This window comes from Pseudophryne corroboree, chromosome 11 (genome assembly GCF_028390025.1).
Source record: "Pseudophryne corroboree isolate aPseCor3 chromosome 11, aPseCor3.hap2, whole genome shotgun sequence".
Taxonomy (NCBI): Eukaryota; Metazoa; Chordata; class Amphibia; order Anura; family Myobatrachidae; genus Pseudophryne; species Pseudophryne corroboree.
The window spans coordinates 12987331-13005614 of record NC_086454.1 but is presented as its reverse complement, the minus strand read 5'-3'; positions in this window follow the sequence as shown (position 1 = coordinate 13005614).

The window sequence follows — 18284 nt, the reverse complement described above, 5'->3', positions numbered from 1 at the left end:
AAAAACGTGGGAGTGACTGGAGAAACGGGGGAGTGGCTGGCCGAACGCAGGGCGTGTTTGTGATGTCAAACCAGGAACTAAACGGACTGAGGTGATCGCAGTCTAGGAGTAGGTCTGGAGCTACTCAGAAACTGCAGGGAATTATTTAGTAGCAGTTCTGCTAATCTTTCGTTCGCTATTCTGCTAAGCTAAGATACACTCCCAGAGAGCGGCGGCCTAGTGTTTGCAATGCTGCTAAAAGCAGCTAGCGAGCGAACAACTCGGAATGACCACCCATGTGCAGTTCAGGTGGGGCAGATGTAACATGTGCAGAGAGAGTTAGATTCGAGTGGGGTGTGTTCAAACTGAAATGTAAATTGCAGTGTAAAAATAAAGCAGCCAGTATTTACCCTGCACAGAAACAATATAACCCACCCAAATCTAACTCTCTCTGCACATGTTACATCTGCCCCACCTGCAGTGCACATGGGGGGTCATTCCGAGTTGTTCGCTCGTTATTTTTTTTCTCGCAACGGAGCGATTAGTCGCTAATGCGCATGTGCAATGTCCGCAGTGCGACTGCGCCAAGTAAATTTGCTATGCAGTTAGGTATTTTACTCACGGCATTACGAGGTTTTTTCTTCGTTCTGGTGATCGTAATGTGATTGACAGGAAGTGGGTGTTTCTGGGCGGAAACTGGCCGTTTTATGGGTGTGTGCGAAAAAACGCTACCGTTTCTGGGAAAAACGCGGGAGTGGCTGGAGAAACGGAGGAGTGTCTGGGCGAACGCTGGGTGTGTTTGTGACGTCAAACCAGGAACGACAAGCACTGAACTGATCGCAGATGCCGAGTAAGTCTGAAGCTACTCAGAAACTGCTAAGAGGTGTCTATTCGCTATTTTGCTAATCTTTCGTTCGCAATTTTGATAAGCTAAGATTCACTCCCAGTAGGCGGTGGCTTAGCGTGTGCAAAGCTGCTAAAAGCAGCTTGCGAGCGAACAACTCGGAATGACCCCCATGGTTTTGCCCAACTGCTAACAAATTTGCTGCTGCGATCAGGTCTGAATTACCCCCTAAGAATGTGGAATGTTTGAATTCTATTAGTGATAAGAGTATGGGGAAAACAAATGGAATTCAAAGCAGGATATATTATTTTCCCTTTGTGCTTTCTGAAATAACTATTAAAGGATAACTGTATAAAACCATTCTCATTATAGGACTAGTTTCTATGACGGCACAAATAACATACTGTACTTCCCGGCTGTTACTCATTTGGATGAGAGAATGCCTGCTTGAATGGACCAACACAAGGTGGGCACATTAATCCCCACTCACAGGAATTTTGGAATGGACAGTGGGCAAACCAAATTAAAATGGCGCCACTCCATGCGGCACTTCAGAGGCGATTTTGGAGTTTGAGGATTGGTCCGGGCAGATCACCACATCAGAAGACTCTTAACATGTTGGGTGGTATGCAGGGGCATGCTCCCTGTGCATTCTCCTTCTGGGTCCCCTCCTCACTAGCCAGCAGTACTCGACTCTGGGCAGGACAGGTCTCCTGGAAAATGGCACGGCAGCCATTTTGCCAGTGATTTTCCTACTGCACATGTGGAAAACACTGGGAAAAAGGCCCCGAGCTATTTTCCCACCGATTTCTGCAGCTACTGCTGTGACGCGGGACACTTGCAGGGGTGCCCTGGGTTGTGGGTCCAGGACCAATTGAAATTATATATGGCCAACTTAATAAGCAAAACCAGTGCCGATGGCTACCAATCATAGAATATGTGGACATACAGGAGAGAATATTGTCCCTTGCCACATAGCTGTACCTAAGAATGACATATAAACACATATATACTGTATATATAATTTAATATTATTTTTAAACGTCTTAATAAGAAAATTAGGGTCTAAGAAGCGAGAATAATTCTGATACTCTAGGGAGCCGTGATTCAAAAAAGTTTGGGAACCACTGGTTTAAAGAGAGGACTGACTGGCTTGGGAGGGCAACAAATGTGTCTGCTTTATGTACTCGGAAGTAAATGTGAACTTAGCTCACATGTGAACGCCCTGTTACCGCCCTGTCAGCCACAAGCGGAGATGCGGCTCAGATGCATTAGGCTCTGAATCCCCCGTAGTTGCTCCAAGTTGAGTATGCGTGTGCTGTGCGAAAAATAGCAAGTTCCATCTGCACAATGTATTCAATGCTGACCAGCTGCACAATGCGTAGAGGCCTGGCCTGTGTTCTGTAAATATTTATAGTAATAATAATCATTTGGGATATAGTTAAAATGCCGCCGGACGGGATCCCAGCAGTCAAAATACTGCCACCGCAATCTCGACCGGTGGCATAATGCCGGCATCACAATCCGACGGAGCTCTGGGTCCCGGTGTCAAAATACCGACAGCCGGAATCCTGGTACGCGCTCAGCTCCTGAGGCGGGGTGGGGTGGGGGAGGTTAGGTTTAGGCTTTAGAAGGGGGGTTAGGGTTACAGTGTAAGGCCGGGAAGGATAGTGTTAGGCTCTTAGAAGGGAGAGTCAGGTTTAGGCAGTGGAAATGGAGCGTTAGGGATAGGCACCATGGGGAGGGTTAGGCAGCGGGGAAGGGAGGGTTAGGGTTAGGCAGCGGGAATGGAGGGTTAGGGTTAGGCACCATGGGGAGGGTTAGGGTTAGGCAGCAAGGAAGGGAGGGTTAGGCACCATGGGGAGGGTTAGGGTTAGGCACCATGGGGAGGGTTAGGGTTAGGCACCATGGGGAGGGTAAGGCAGCGGGAATGGAGGGTTAGGGGTAGGCACCATGGGGAGGGTTAGGCAGCGGGAATGGAGGGTTAGGGATAGGCACCATGGGGAGGGTTAGGGTTAGGCAGCGGGAATGGAGGGTTAGGGTTAGGCACCATGGGGAGGGTTAGGGTTAGGCAGCAAGGAAGGGAGGGTTAGGCACCATGGGGAGGGTTAGGGTTTGGTAGCGGGGAATGGAGGGTTAGGGTTAGGCACCAGGGGGAGGGTTAGGGTTAGGCAGCAAGGAAGGGAGGGTTAGGCACCATGGGGAGGGTTAGGGTTAGGCACCATGGGGAGGGTTAGGGTTAGGCACCTTGGGAAGGGTTAGGCAGCGGGGAAGGGAGGGTTAGGGTTATGCACCATGGGGAGGGTTAGGCAGCAAGGAAGGGAGGGTTATGGTTAGGCACCATGGGGAGGATTATGGTTGGGCACCCACAAGGGGGGTTTAGGGTTGCCGGTAAGGAAGGGTTAGGGGATACTTTCCTGGGGGTTGTTGGGATATTGGTGGCCGGTATGCCGCTGTCTGTATTCTCACCACTGGCATCCTGTCCATCGGGATATCATACTGAATCCAATTATTTGATAAGAAAAATGTAAACAATCAGTATATTTGGTATTTGTGTCTCTCTATCTAAGATACAACATGAAAATAATATTGTCCTGTATCAGACACATGTAAAGACTATAAATGGATAGATGTGGCCCCTGTTGTTAGGCTGGAACACAAGGAGCTCAGTGATGGAAGGACAATGACAGCTGAGTGTAGGATATTGGATAAGGTCTCCCTGACTGTAGAGCAGTATTTCCCAAATCCAGTCCTCAGGGAACCCTAGCAGAGCATGTTTTCCATATCTCCATGGTGGAGCACAGGTGTGCTCATTACTGCCTGACACACTTTGAAAGATCCAAAGGTGGGCCTAATTATTTCACTTGTGATTTTGTGAGTTGACCTGGAAAACATGCACTGTCAGGGTTCCCTGAGGACTGCAGCTGGGAAACATGCACTGTCACTAGGTCAACAAGACTTAGGTTGACAGTCATTATGTCAACCACTATTGATCGACATGACACTAGGTCAACATGGCCATTAGGTCGACATGTACTGGGTCGACATAGAAAAAGGTCAACATGCGTTTTTCAAATTATTTTAATTTTTTAAAATGTTTCTTACTTTAGGATCCACGTGGACTATGATTGGAAACAGTAACCTGTGCCTAGCGCAGCGGTAGCGGAGCGAGGCACCTTGCCCGAAGCATGGCGAGCGAAGTGAGGGGACACGGTGCACTAATTGGGGTTCCCCGTCACTTTACGAAGAAAACGACACCAAAAAAAACTAAGCGACCTAATGACCCATACCCTATGGGAAGAAGAGAGACAGCAGAAGTGGATCAGATTCTAGGTGAGGAACTGGTCGGTGACAGAGCAGGACAGCAGCAGCTGGTGCTAAAGGAGGGAAGGTCAACGACCAGCCACAAAGAGATGAATTTGCTGTTACTGAGAGAATGAGGAGGGAGCTGTCTGCTGTCCAAGTGCTGAACAGGTGAGGTACAGTATAGTAACGGGAGAAGGAGGGAGCTGTCTGCTGTCCAAGTGCTGAACAGGTGAGGTACAGTATAGTAACGGGAGAAGGAGGGAGCTGTCTGCTCTCCAAGTGCTGAACAGGTGAGGTACAGTATAGTAACGGGAGAAGGAGGGAGCTGTCTGCTGTCCAAGTGCTGAACAGGTGAGGTACAGTATAGTAACGGGAGAAGGAGGGAGCTGTCTGCTCTCCAAGTGCTGAACAGGTGAGGTACAGTATAGTAACGGGAGAAGGAGGGAGCTGTCTGCTGTCCAAGTGCTGAACAGGTGAGGTACAGTATAGTAACGGGAGAAGGAGGAAGCTGTCCGCTGTCCAAGTGCTGAACAGGTGAGGTACAGTATAGTAACGGGAGAAGGAGGGAGCTGTCCGCTGACTATGTGCTGAACAGGTGAGGTACAGTATAGTAACAGGAGAAGGAGGGAGCTGTCTGCTGTCCAAGTGCTGAACAGGTGAGGTACAGTATAGTAACGGGAGAAGGAGGGAGCTGTCTGCTGTCCAAGTGCTGAACAGGTGAGGTAGAGTATAGTAACGGAAGAAGGAGGGAGCTGTCCGCTGTCCAAGTGCTGAAAAGGTGAGGTACAATATAGTAACGGGAGAAGGAGGGAACTGTCTGCTGTCCAAGTGCTGAACAGGTGAGGTACAGTATAGTAACGGGAGAAGGAGTGAGCTGTTTTCTGTCCAAGTGCTGAACAGGTGAGGTACAGTATAGTAACGGGAGAAGGAGGGAGCTGTCTGCTGTCCAAGTGCAGAACAGGTGAGGTACAGTATAGTAACGGGAGAAGGAGGGAGCTGTCCGCTGTCCAAGTGCTGAACAGGTGAGGTACAGTATAGTAACGGGAGAAGGAGGGAACTGTCTGCTGTCCAAGTGCTGAACAGGTGAGGTACAGTATAGTAACGGGAGAAGGAGGGAGCTGTCTGCTGTCCAAGTGCTGAACAGGTGAGGTACAGTATAGTAACGGGAGAAGGAGGGAGCTGTCTGCTGTCCAAGTGCTGAACAGGTGATGTACAGTATAGTAACGGGAGAAGGAGGGAGCTGTCTGCTGTCCAAGTGCTGAACAGGTGATGTACAGTATAGTAACGGGAAAAGGAGGGAGCTGTCTGCTGTCCAAGTGCTGAACAGGTGAGGTACAGTATAGTAACGGGAGAAGGAGGGAGCTGTCTGCTGTTCAGGTGCTGAACAGGTGAGGTACAGTATAGTAACGGGAGAAGGAGGGAACTGTCTGCTGTCCAAGTGCTGAACAGGTGAGGTACAGTATAGGAGGGAGCTGTCTGCTGTCCAAGTGCTGAACAGGTGAGGTACAGTATAGTAACGGGAGAAAGAGGGAGCTGTCCACTGTCCAAGTGCTGAACAGGTGAGGTACAGTATAGTAACGGGAGAAGAAGGGAACTGTCTGCTGTCCAAGTGCTGAACAGGTGAGGTACAGTATAGTAACGGGAGAAGGAGGGAGCTGTCTGCTGTCCAAATGCTGAACAGGTGAGGTACAGTATAGTAACGGGAGAAGGAGGGAGCTGTCTGCTGTCCAAGTGCTGAACAGGTGAGGTACAGTATAGTAACGGGAGAAGGAGGGAGCTGTCTGCTGTTCAGGTGCTGAACAGGTGAGGTACAGTATAGTAACGGGAGAAGGAGGGAACTGTCTGCTGTCCAAGTGCTGAACAGGTGAGGTACAGTATAGGAGGGAGCTGTCTGCTGTCCAAGTGCTGAACAGGTGAGGTACAGTATAGTAACGGGAGAAAGAGGGAGCTGTCCACTGTCCAAGTGCTGAACAGGTGAGGTACAGTATAGTAACGGGAGAAGAAGGGAACTGTCTGCTGTCCAAGTGCTGAACAGGTGAGGTACAGTATAGTAACGGGAGAAGGAGGGAGCTGTCTGCTGTCCAAATGCTGAACAGGTGAGGTACAGTATAGTAACGGGAGAAGGAGGGAGCTGTCTGCTGTCCAAGTGCTGAACAGGTGAGGTACAGTATAGTAATGGGAGAAGGAGGGAGCTGTCTGCTGTCCAAGTGCTGAACAGGTGAGGTACAGTATAGTAACGGGAGAAGGAGGGAGCTGTCTGCTGTCCAAGTGCTGAACAGGTGAGGTACAGTATAGTTAGTACTTCTGCTCCACACATTATAAACCAGCCACAGTGCATGATGTATCATTACTTTAAAGCTACAGTATGACTTGCCCATATTATATGTTATAAGTAGTACAGAGTGAGTTAGGTGTATGACTGAGGGGGAGGTAGGAGTCTAATATATTGTAGGAAAACTCTTACATTGTTGTGCTCAGGTATAGTAACATATAGTATTTATTATTACTGGTACATTGAAAGAAATCTCTATTACCTGACACAGTATAGAGTACACGTGGGAACAGAAGGCTGTCTCTTCCGGGTCAATTCAGGAATACTATAAGTAATAGTCACATAACACACACAGAGGTGTAGTTAGGTTCCATGATGCCTGGAGCATGGTTATGTTTCGGCGCCCCCTCCCCTGTACTGAATTGGGTGCACGTTACATTTGAACACAAAAATAAAAGTTAAAAATCCTAAATTGGTTACAGGGCTGGTACTAGACCTTGTGGAGCTCAGGGCGAAAGTTTCCTTTGGGCACCGCTCCATGTATAAAATAGGGATAGTGTGCGCCAAAGGCACACAACAAATATATAGGGGTGTGGCTCTATGGTGAAGGGGCATGGCAACAGAATAGTACCAATTCAGATTACACCGCACAGTAGTGTCCGTTATTCACGTTACACCACCTGGTAGTAATCCTTATACATATTACGCCACACAGTAGAACCCCTTATACACATTACACAACACAGAAGCGGCGCTTGTACGTGTTATGCCACAGTTGAGCTGCTTATACACATTACACTACAGTAGAGCGGGTTATGGGGGTAATTCAGAGTTGATCGCAGCAGCAAATTTGTTAGCAGTTGGGCAAAACCATGTGCACTGCAGGTGGGGCAGATGTAACATGTGCAGAGAGAGTTAGATTTGGGTGGGTTATATTGTTTCTGTGCAGGGTAAATACTGGCTGCTTTATTTTTGCACTGCAATTTAGATTTCAGTTTGAACACACCCCACCCAAATCTAACTCTCTCTGCACATGTTACATCTGCCCCACCTGCAGTGCACATGGTTTTGCCCAACTGTTAACAAATTTGCTGCAATCAACAATTACCCCCTATATACGTTACACCACAGTAGAGCCTCTTATACACGTTACACCACAGTAGAGCCTCTTATACATGTTATACCACAGTAGAGCCATTTATACATGTTATGCCATAGTAGAGCCATTTATACATGTTATGCCATATTAGAGCTGCTTGTACATGTTACACCACAGTAGAGCCTCTTATACACGTTACACCACAGTAGAGCCTCTTATACACGTTACACCACAGTAGAGCCTCTTATACATGTTACACCACAGTAGAGCCATTTATACATGTTATGCCACAGTAGAGCCTCTTATACACGTTATACAACAGTAGAGCCTCTTATACATGTTACACCACGGTAGAGACATTTATACACGTTACACCACAGTAGAGCCACTTATACACGTTACACCACAGTAGAGCCACTTATACACGTTACACCACAGTAGAGCTGCTTGTACATGTTACTGTGCAGCTTCTAATGCAGTAATGCAGAAAGAGGTGCTGCAGCAGCAGCCAGGGTAGAGAGAGGTGCTACAGCAGCAGCCAGGGTAGAGAGAGGTGCTGCAGCAGCAGCCAGGGTAGAGAGAGGTGCTGCAGCAGCAGCCAGGGTAGAGAGAGGTGCTGCAGCAGCAGCCAGGGTAGAGAGAGGTGCTGCAGCAGCAGCCAGGGTAGAGAGAGGTGCTGCAGCATCAATGTAGAGAGAGGTGCTGCAGCTGCTGGGAAAGAGAGAGATGCTGCAGCTGCTGGGTCAGAGAGAGGTACTGCAGGAGCTGTGACAGAGAGAGGTGCTGCAGCAGCTGGGGCAGAAAGTGGTGCTGCAGGACAGAAGTAGCCCTGCTGCACATCTACAAGCAGTCAGTGAGACATATAAAGAGGGCAGCAGAGCTCTGGCGTGTGCCGGCTGTCACTGTCTCCTGCTGTCACCTTTGGCCTGCCCTGTTCCCTACCTAGTATCCGAGTTCCAGTCAGTGTGCTCTCCTCTGCTTCTCCTCCTCCTGCTCTGCGGCTGCCTGTACAGGGAGCGGGCGACCTTTAACTTCTACGGCGCCCGGAGCTCGAGCTCCACCGGAGCCACCCTCACTACACCCCTGGTCACACAGCCACTGCGGCCTGCCTCCCAAACGGTCCGGCCACACCTGCATTGGCCAGACTGTGCCCCCAAAATGGCGAACAAATGCCGCCGTGTCGCCCCTCCCGCCCAGCGACCGCCTCTGCCTGTCAAACAGGCAGAGGCGATTGCTAGGGAACAACAGCCTTAGGCCGTCCGGCATGTGCCGCTGCAGTTCCGACCTGATTGCTGCGCTGCGTACAACTGCAGTGAGCGATCGGTTTGGAATGACCCCCACAATCCGATCTGATATGAAATTGTATATGACATCATATGAGATTGCATAATGTGTACATAGCATACCAGGTCAGCACTAATACTCAGTGTAACCTGGACCTGAAAGTACTTTACACGTCAGCTTCCACTGACTTTTCTTTTTAATACCTGAGTTGAATATTATTTTTTAAAAGAATAAAAATCTTTTTTATTTCTATAAATGAGATCTTCACACAATACTCTGCGAGCGCCACTGAGTCCGCTGCTGGATCGAGGCTAATTTACTGTATATGGTCTATTTGCCTGGGATAATTTACATTGTTTATTTTGTCTACTGCAAGAAGACATTTCCATTGGATCTTTAAAGGGAAAACAACAGATGTGTTTATTTAATTAAACTTAATTTAATTTTGCTTCGCTTGCATTAGTGTTTGTTTAATTACATTTTATATGGAAAAGTGACTTCTATGAATAGCAGTCAGGGCGCTGTTCTCTCTTGTGTACGTAACGCTTGTGTGCAAATAGGGTAACGCGGCGGCTCGGGTATTTACTACAGTACTAACATCTCTGTTACATCTCTACGCTTTCTCTGTTCTATCCATACGCTATGGTGCGGCACACGGGCTGTATATACTGTACGTACACTCTTGCTATGCCTGATAAACATTTGGAGCAAAGGCATCTGGATTTGAGCTGGATGCACCCAAAAGAACATACTGTATACGTGAATAAGCTTTTCTTACATTCTACTATACTATGTACATTCTAAGTACAAATATATATATGACTCTAAGGGGGTGTGGTATATTATGTTAAGATTTAAAATGTGATAATGTTCAGAATGTTGACAATAGTCTTGTCAATGTAATGCTAACTTTAACCCTTGTAGCAGCCTAACCCTAAGGCTGCGTACACAATATGCCATATGTCTGCGTATGACGTCGTTCACACACACGTTAGGTCGGCCCTGCGATGCGGCATAAGCCTGCGTGTGCAGGTGGCCATTCCATTGACCCATTACTGAAGAAAATCCCGGCAGTTGGGATTCCGACGGTCAGAGTCCCAACAGATTGTGGTACGTATTTTTACCCTAACCCACCCCTTCCACAGCCTAACCCTAAGCGCCCTCTCCAGCAGCCTATTCCTAACCCCCCTACCCGCAGCCTGAGAGAGGAAACGTCAGGCGCAGTGGAGCAATATTTTTTTTCTGCGCATGCACCTCAGTAATCCCGTCCCGTACATAGTCGCAGTGCAGATTTGGACACATAGTAGCAGAAATGTAAGGGGTATCCGATGGTAACTGGCCGGTAACAGGCTCGTGGCTAAAAAGACACATGAAGATGTTGGGTCTTATGATAGTGTCACTGTGGGTCAACCGGAGGTTCTGGCTGTAAGCGAAATAAAGATTAATCTCTAAGGCGTTGCGTGCTGTTTAATCCTCTTGTTGAGGAAATTTGTTTGGAAAACATGATAACAAAAAGAGCGCCAATATCAAGGAACCTTTTCTATTTTAGATCCGGGGCTGCAATGTCACTCTCAGTGCCACCCAATACCACCCGCAAAGACCAGCAGCAGCACCACCAGCAGGGTGGCGATAGGCGTCGTCGCAGAGAATGGGGGCGTGTCTGCCCCCTGATGTTCACGCAGATGATCCAATGCTGCGTCACTGAACACAATAGCGGATCAGAGAAGACGTCAGGAGGTGTCTATTTACACAAGACGCACACTGCGACAGTCACATGTTATCCCACAGCTGCTGCACACTTAGACGTGTGTCCTGTGTCCTCCTCCGAATCAGGGCCCAATAATCTCAGGTTAGCAATTTACTGCCACCAAGAACAGAACAAACAAGTCATGAGTGAACTACACCGCTAGTTGTGCCCCATAAAGCATAACACGTGCAGTCTCCGCTGAGGAATAATGGTGCGTGAGACTTGGCAGGGAATAGGCTGGTACGACAAATGATATTGTTATGTTTCTGTGCAGACTGTCAGACCGGAGACAACACAGAAAATAAACTCCTCACAGTTCTTACAGATTCTGGGGAGTGAGTGTGATTGAGTCTGAAAGCCACTTGTTATATTGTCTCAGGGAGTAAACTATAGCAATGCGCATTATTCCACCTACAGTACATGTGTGCACATTAAAGGGTAGTGTACATGTTACACGCTCAGCTCGCTTTGTCTTTGGTGAATAAGAAAATCATCATTTCCTTTCTAGAGGATGCCGTCTTCATAAATGATTTCTCACTTGGAGCAACTCTTCTCCTTTGTCTATGGTACTTTAGGGGGGAATTCAGTTAGCCCTGCTAATTTAATGGGTGTGAAAATGGGTGGTAGACTCAGGCTTTTCTGCCCCGCCGGCCAATTCAGTTAGCGATCTCTTTAGTCATATAGCAAATGCAGTCAGCGTTTACTGAATGTAGAAGAAGGTGAATGATGCCGCAATTACTGCATGTTTCCGCTTGCACTCTGTGCCTGAGGAGCATGCCAGTGACTGGGGGTTACAGTATAGGTACTGGAGGGAGAGGCGATAACTACGTTTTAGTATCTACTTGCCTGTGCTTCCCTAGAATCCTCATAGGTAACAGCAATAGCTAGGACGCACACACAGGCCCAGCTATAACTGGTTATTTGCTCTTTTGCCCCTTCACATTCCTGCACTGAGTCACTTCCTCATACGTAAATCATATAAAATGAATAATTATAAGAAATATGTATATTCTGTAAATAAAATAACATCAGTCTTTTTTGCTAGAAGGAATACATAAAAAAAGTTGTGTGATGATAGCTAAGGGCAGGAATTTGTACCCTGCAGTTCTGCCCTGCTAGACTCAGGCCCAACCCCATGTAGCCTCAATGCAATGGCCAGATTTCTGCTAGTGACTGTATGAGAAGTGTGGTGACCTGATGTGGACAAATTGTAGAAGGAGTAGATAAGGTGATCATGTGATAGTTTTGAAGAGGGATTAGGCAATGGGGTGCTTGGCACATATGAAAAGAATCCCCCCATAGAACAAATAATACTTTTGCAGACTGTTAAGCGTAATGTTAATGCATCTTAATGATCCTCATTGTGTGCTGACTGGCTACTATGGACACTTCCAAATCGAGGGCAATTACACTAGAGATGAGCGGGTTCGGTTCCTCGGAATCCGAACCCGCCCGAACTTCAGCTTTTTTTACACGGATCCGAGCGACTCGGATCTTCCCGCCTTGCTCGGTTAACCCGAGCGCGCCCGAACGTCATCATGACGCTGTCGGATTCTCGCGAGGCTCGGATTCTTTCGCGAGACTCGGATTCTATATAAGGAGCCGGGCGTCGCCGCCATTTTACACGTGCATTGAGATTGATAGTGAGAGGACGTGGCTGGCGTCCTCTCCGTTTAGAGAAGAAATAGATAGGAGAGTGAGAGTGAGACAGTGACACTTCATTTACTGGAGCTTAGGAGGAGTACTCAGACAGAGAGTGCAGAATTTTGCTGATAGTATTAGTTAGTTATACTAGTGACAGAGTGAGACAGTGACACTTCATTTACTGGAGCTTTGGAGGAGTACTCAGACAGAGAGTGCAGAATTTTGCTGATAGTATTAGTTAGTTATACTAGTGACTGACCAGTGACCACCAGTGCAGTTTTATATTATTTAATATAATCCGTTCTCTGCCTGAAAAAACGATACACAGTGACTCAGTCACATACCATATCTGTGCTCAGCCCAGTGTGCTGCTGCATCATCTATGTATAATATCTGACTGTGCTCACACAGCTTAATTGTGGGGGAGACTGGGGAGCAGTTAGGTTATAGCAGGAGCCAGGAGTACATATTAAAAAATTAAACAGTGCACACTTTTTTTCTGCAGGAGTGCCACTGCCAGTGTGACTGACCAGTGACCTGACCACCAGTATATAGTATACTATATTGTATTGTGAATGTCTGCCTGTAAAAGTTAAACACACGTCGTGTGACTTGTGTGGTGTTTTTTTATTCTATAAAATAAAAAACTCATTCTGCTGACAGACAGTGTCCAGCAGGTCCGTCATTATATAATATATACCTGTCCGGCTGCAGTAGTGATATATATATATTTTTTATATCATTATTTATCATCCAGTCGCAGCAGACACAGTACGGTAGTTCACGGCTGTAGCTACCTCTGTGTCGGCACTCGGCAGTCCATCCATAATTGTATACCACCTACCCGTAGTTTTTTTTTTCTTTCTTCTTTATACATACTACATCTCATTATCATCCAGTCTATATTAGCAGCAGACACAGTACAGTACGGTAGTCCACGGCTGTAGCTACCTCTGTGTCGGCACTCGGCAGTCCGTCCATAATTGTATACCACCTACCCGTGGTTTTTTTTTTCTTTCTTCTTTATACATACTACATCTCATTATCAACCAGTCTATATTAGCAGCAGACACAGTACGGTAGTCCACGGCTGTAGCTACCTCTGTGTCGGCACTCGGCAGTCCGTCCATAATTGTATACCACCTACCCGTGGTTTTTTTTTTCTTTCTTCTTTATACATACTACATCTCATTATCATCCAGTCTATATTAGCAGCAGACACAGTACAGTACGGTAGTCCACGGCTGTAGCTACCTCTGTGTCGGCACTCGGCAGTCCGTCCATAATTGTATACCACCTACCCGTGGTTTTTTTTTCCTTTCTTCTTTATACATACTACATCTCATTATCAACCAGTCTATATTAGCAGCAGACACAGTATGGTAGTCCACGGCTGTAGCTACCTCTGTGTCGGCACTCGGCAGTCCATCCATAATTGTATACCACCTACCCGTGGTTTTTTTTTTCTTTCTTCTTTATACATACTACATCTCATTATCATCCAGTCTATATTAGCAGCAGACACAGTACAGTACGGTAGTCCACGGCTGTAGCTACCTCTGTGTCGGCACTCGGCAGTCCGTCCATAATTGTATACCACCTACCCGTGGTTTTTTTTTTCTTTCTTCTTTATACATACTACATCTCATTATCATCCAGTCTATATTAGCAGCAGACACAGTACAGTACGGTAGTCCACGGCTGTAGCTACCTCTGTGTCGGCACTCGGCAGTCCATCCATAATATTATACCACCTACCCGTGGTTTTTCTTTCTTTTTTCTTTATACATACTACATCTCATTAACATCCAGTCTATATTAGCAGCAGACACAGTACAGTACAATAGTCCACGGCTGTAGCTACCTCTGTGTCGGCACTCGGCAGTCCGTCCATAATTGTATACCACCTACCCATGGTTTGTTTTTCTTTCTTCTTTATACATACTACATCTCATTATCATCCAGTCTATATTAGCAGCAGACACAGTACAGTACGGTAGTCCACGGCTGTAGCTACCTCTGTGTCGGCACTCGGCAGTCCGTCCATAATTGTATACCACCTACCCGTGGTTTTTTTTTTCTTTCTTCTTTATACATACTACATCTCATTATCATCCAGTCTATATTAGCAGCAGACACAGTACAGTACGGTAGTCCACGGCTGTAGCTACCTCTGTGTCGGCACTCGGCAGTCCGTCCATAATTGTATACCACCTACCCGTGGTTTTTTTTTTCTTTCTTCTTTATACATACTACATCTCATTATCATCCAGTCTATATTAGCAGCAGACACAGTACAGTACGGTAGTCCACGGCTGTAGCTACCTCTGTGTCGGCACTCGGCAGTCCATCCATAATTGTATACTAGTATCCATCCATCTCCATTGTTTACCTGAGGTGCCTTTTAGTTGTGCCTATTAAAATATGGAGAACAAAAATGTTGAGGTTCCAAAATTAGGGAAATATCAAGATCCACTTCCACCTCGTGCTGAAGCTGCTGCCACTAGTCATGGCCGAGACGATGAAATGCCAGCAACGTCGTCTGCCAAGGCCGATGCCCAATGTCATAGTACAGAGCATGTCAAATCCAAAACACCAAATATCAGTAAAAAAAGGACTCCAAAACCTAAAATAAAATTGTCGGAGGAGAAGCGTAAACTTGCCAATATGCCATTTACCACACGGAGTGGCAAGGAACGGCTGAGGCCCTGGCCTATGTTCATGGCTAGTGGTTCAGCTTCACATGAGGATGGAAGCACTCAGCCTCTCGTTAGAAAACTGAAAAGACTCAAGCTGGCAAAAGCACCGCAAAGAACTGTGCGTTCTTCGAAATCCCAAATCCACAAGGAGAGTCCAATTGTGTCGGTTGCGATGCCTGACCTTCCCAACACTGGACGTGAAGAGCATGCGCCTTCCACCATTTGCACGCCCCCTGCAAGTGCTGGAAGGAGCACCCGCAGTCCAGTTCCTGATAGTCAGATTGAAGATGAAGATGTTGAAGTACAGCAGGATGAGGAGGATATGGGTGTTGCTGGCGCTGGGGAGGAAATTGACCAGGAGGATTCTGATGGTGAGGTGGTTTGTTTAAGTCAGGCACCCGGGGAGACACCTGTTGTCCGTGGGAGGAATATGGCCGTTGACATGCCTGGTGAAAATACCAAAAAAATCAGCTCTTCAGTGTGGAGGTATTTCAACAGAAAAGCGGACAACAGGTGTCAAGCCGTGTGTTGCCTTTGTCAAGCTGTAATAAGTAGGGGTAAGGACGTTAACCACCTCGGAACATCCTCCCTTATACGTCACCTGCAGCGCATTCATAATAAGTCAGTGACAAGTTCAAAAACTTTGGGCGACAGCGGAAGCAGTCCACTGACCAGTAAATCCCTTCCTCTTGTAACCAAGCTCACGCAAACCACCCCACCAACTCCCTCAGTGTCAATTTCCTCCTTCCCCATGAATGCCAATAGTCCTGCAGGCCATGTCACTGGCAATTCTGACGAGTCCTCTCCTGCCTGGGATTCCTCCGATGCATCCTTGCGTGTAACGCCTACTGCTGCTGGCGCTGCTGTTGTTGCTGCTTGGAGTCGATGGTCATCCCAGAGGGGAAGTCGTAAGCCCACTTGTACTACTTCCAGTAAGCAATTGACTGTCCAACAGTCCTTTGCGAGGAAGATGAAATATCACAGCAGTCATCCTGCTGCAAAGCGGATAACTGAGGCCTTGACAACTATGTTGGTGTTAGACGTGCGTCCGGTATCCGCCGTTAGTTCACAGGGAACTAGACAATTTATTGAGGCAGTGTGCCCCCGTTACCAAATACCATCTAGGTTCCACTTCTCTAGGCAGGCGATACCGAGAATGTACACGGACGTCAGAAAAAGACTCACCAGTGTCCTAAAAAATGCAGTTGTACCCAATGTCCACTTAACCACGGACATGTGGACAAGTGGAGCAGGGCAGAGTCAGGACTATATGACTGTGACAGCCCACTGGGTAGATGTATGGACTCCCGCTGCAAGAACAGCAGCGGCGGCACCAGTAGCAACATCTCGCAAACGCCAACTCTTTCCTAGGCAGGCTACGCTTTGTATCACCGCTTTCCAGAATACGCACACAGCTGAAAACCTCTTACGGCAACTGAGGAAGATCATCGCGGAATGGCTTACCCCAATTGGACTCTCCTGTGGATTTGTGGCATCGGACAACGCCAGCAATATTGTGTGTGCATTAAATCTGGGCCAATTCCAGCACGTCCCATGTTTTGCACATACCTTGAATTTGGTGGTGCAGAATTTTTTAAAAAACGACAGGGGCGTGCAAGAGATGCTGTCGGTGGCCAGAAGAATTGCGGGACACTTTCGGCGTACAGGCACCACGTACAGAAGACTGGAGCACCACCAAAAACTACTGAACCTGCCCTGCCATCATCTGAAGCAAGAAGTGGTAACGAGGTGGAATTCAACCCTCTATATGCTTCAGAGGTTGGAGGAGCAGCAAAAGGCCATTCAAGCCTATACAATTGAGCACGATATCGGAGGTGGAATGCACCTGTCTCAAGCGCAGTGGAGAATGATTTCAACGTTGTGCAAGGTTCTGATGCCCTTTGAACTTGCCACACGTGAAGTCAGTTCAGACACTGCCAGCCTGAGTCAGGTCATTCCCCTCATCAGGCTTTTGCAGAAGAAGCTGGAGACATTGAAGGAGGAGCTAACACGGAGCGGAGGCATGTCAATCTGTTGAAATCAGAGCACTACATTTTGGCCACCGTGCTCGATCCTAGATTTAAAGCCTACCTTGGATCTCTCTTTCCGGCAGACACAAGTCTGCTGGGGTTGAAAGACCTGCTGGTGAGAAAATTGTCAAGTCAAGCGGAACGCGACCTGTCAACATCTCCTCCTTCACATTCTCCCGCAACTGGGGGTGCGAGGAAAAGGCTCAGAATTCCGAGCCCACCCGCTGGCGGTGATGCAGGGCAGTCTGGAGCGACTGCTGATGCTGACATCTGGTCCGGACTGAAGGACCTGACAACGATTACGGACATGTCGTCTACTGTCACTGCATATGATTCTCTCACCATTGAAAGAATGGTGGAGGATTATATGAGTGACCGCATCCAAGTAGGCACGTCACACAGTCCGTACTTATACTGGCAGGAAAAAGAGGCAATTTGGAGGCCCTTGCACAAACTGGCTTTATTCTACCTAAGTTGCCCTCCCACAAGTGTGTACTCCGAAAGAGTGTTTAGTGCCGCCGCTCACCTTGTCAGCAATCGGCGTACGAGGTTACATCCAGAAAATGTGGAGAAGATGATGTTCATTAAAATGAATTATAATCAATTCCTCCGTGGAGACATTGACCAGCAGCAATTGCCTCCACAAAGTACACAGGGAGCTGAGATGGTGGATTCCAGTGGGGACGAATTGATAATCTGTGAGGAGGGGGATGTACACGGTGATATATCGGAGGATGATGATGAGGTGGACATCTTGCCTCTGTAGAGCCAGTTTGTGCAAGGAGAGATTAATTGCTTCTTTTTTGGTGGGGGTCCAAACCAACCCGTCATTTCAGTCACAGTCGTGTGGCAGACCCTGTCACTGAAATGATGGGTTGGTTAAAGTGTGCATGTCCTGTTTATACAACATAAGGGTGGGTGGGAGGGCCCAAGGACAATTCCATCTTGCACCTCTTTTTTCTTTAATTTTTCTTTGCGTCATGTGCTGTTTGGGGAGGGTTTTTTGGAAGGGACATCCTGCGTGACACTGCAGTGCCACTCCTATATGGGCCCGGTGTTTGTGTCGGCCACTAGGGTCGCTTATCTTACTCACACAGCTACCTCATTGCGCCTCTTTTTTTCTTTGCGTCATGTGCTGTTTGGGGAGGGTTTTTTGGAAGGGCCATCCTGCGTGACACTGCAGTGCCACTCCTAGATGGGCCCGGTGTTTGTGTCGGCCACTAGGGTCGCTTATCTTACTCACACAGTCAGCTACCTCATTGCGCCTCTTTTTTTCTTTGCGTCATGTGCTGTTTGGGGAGGGTTTTTTGGAAGGGCCATCCTGCGTGACACTGCAGTGCCACTCCTAGATGGGCCCGGTGTTTGTGTCGGCCACTAGGG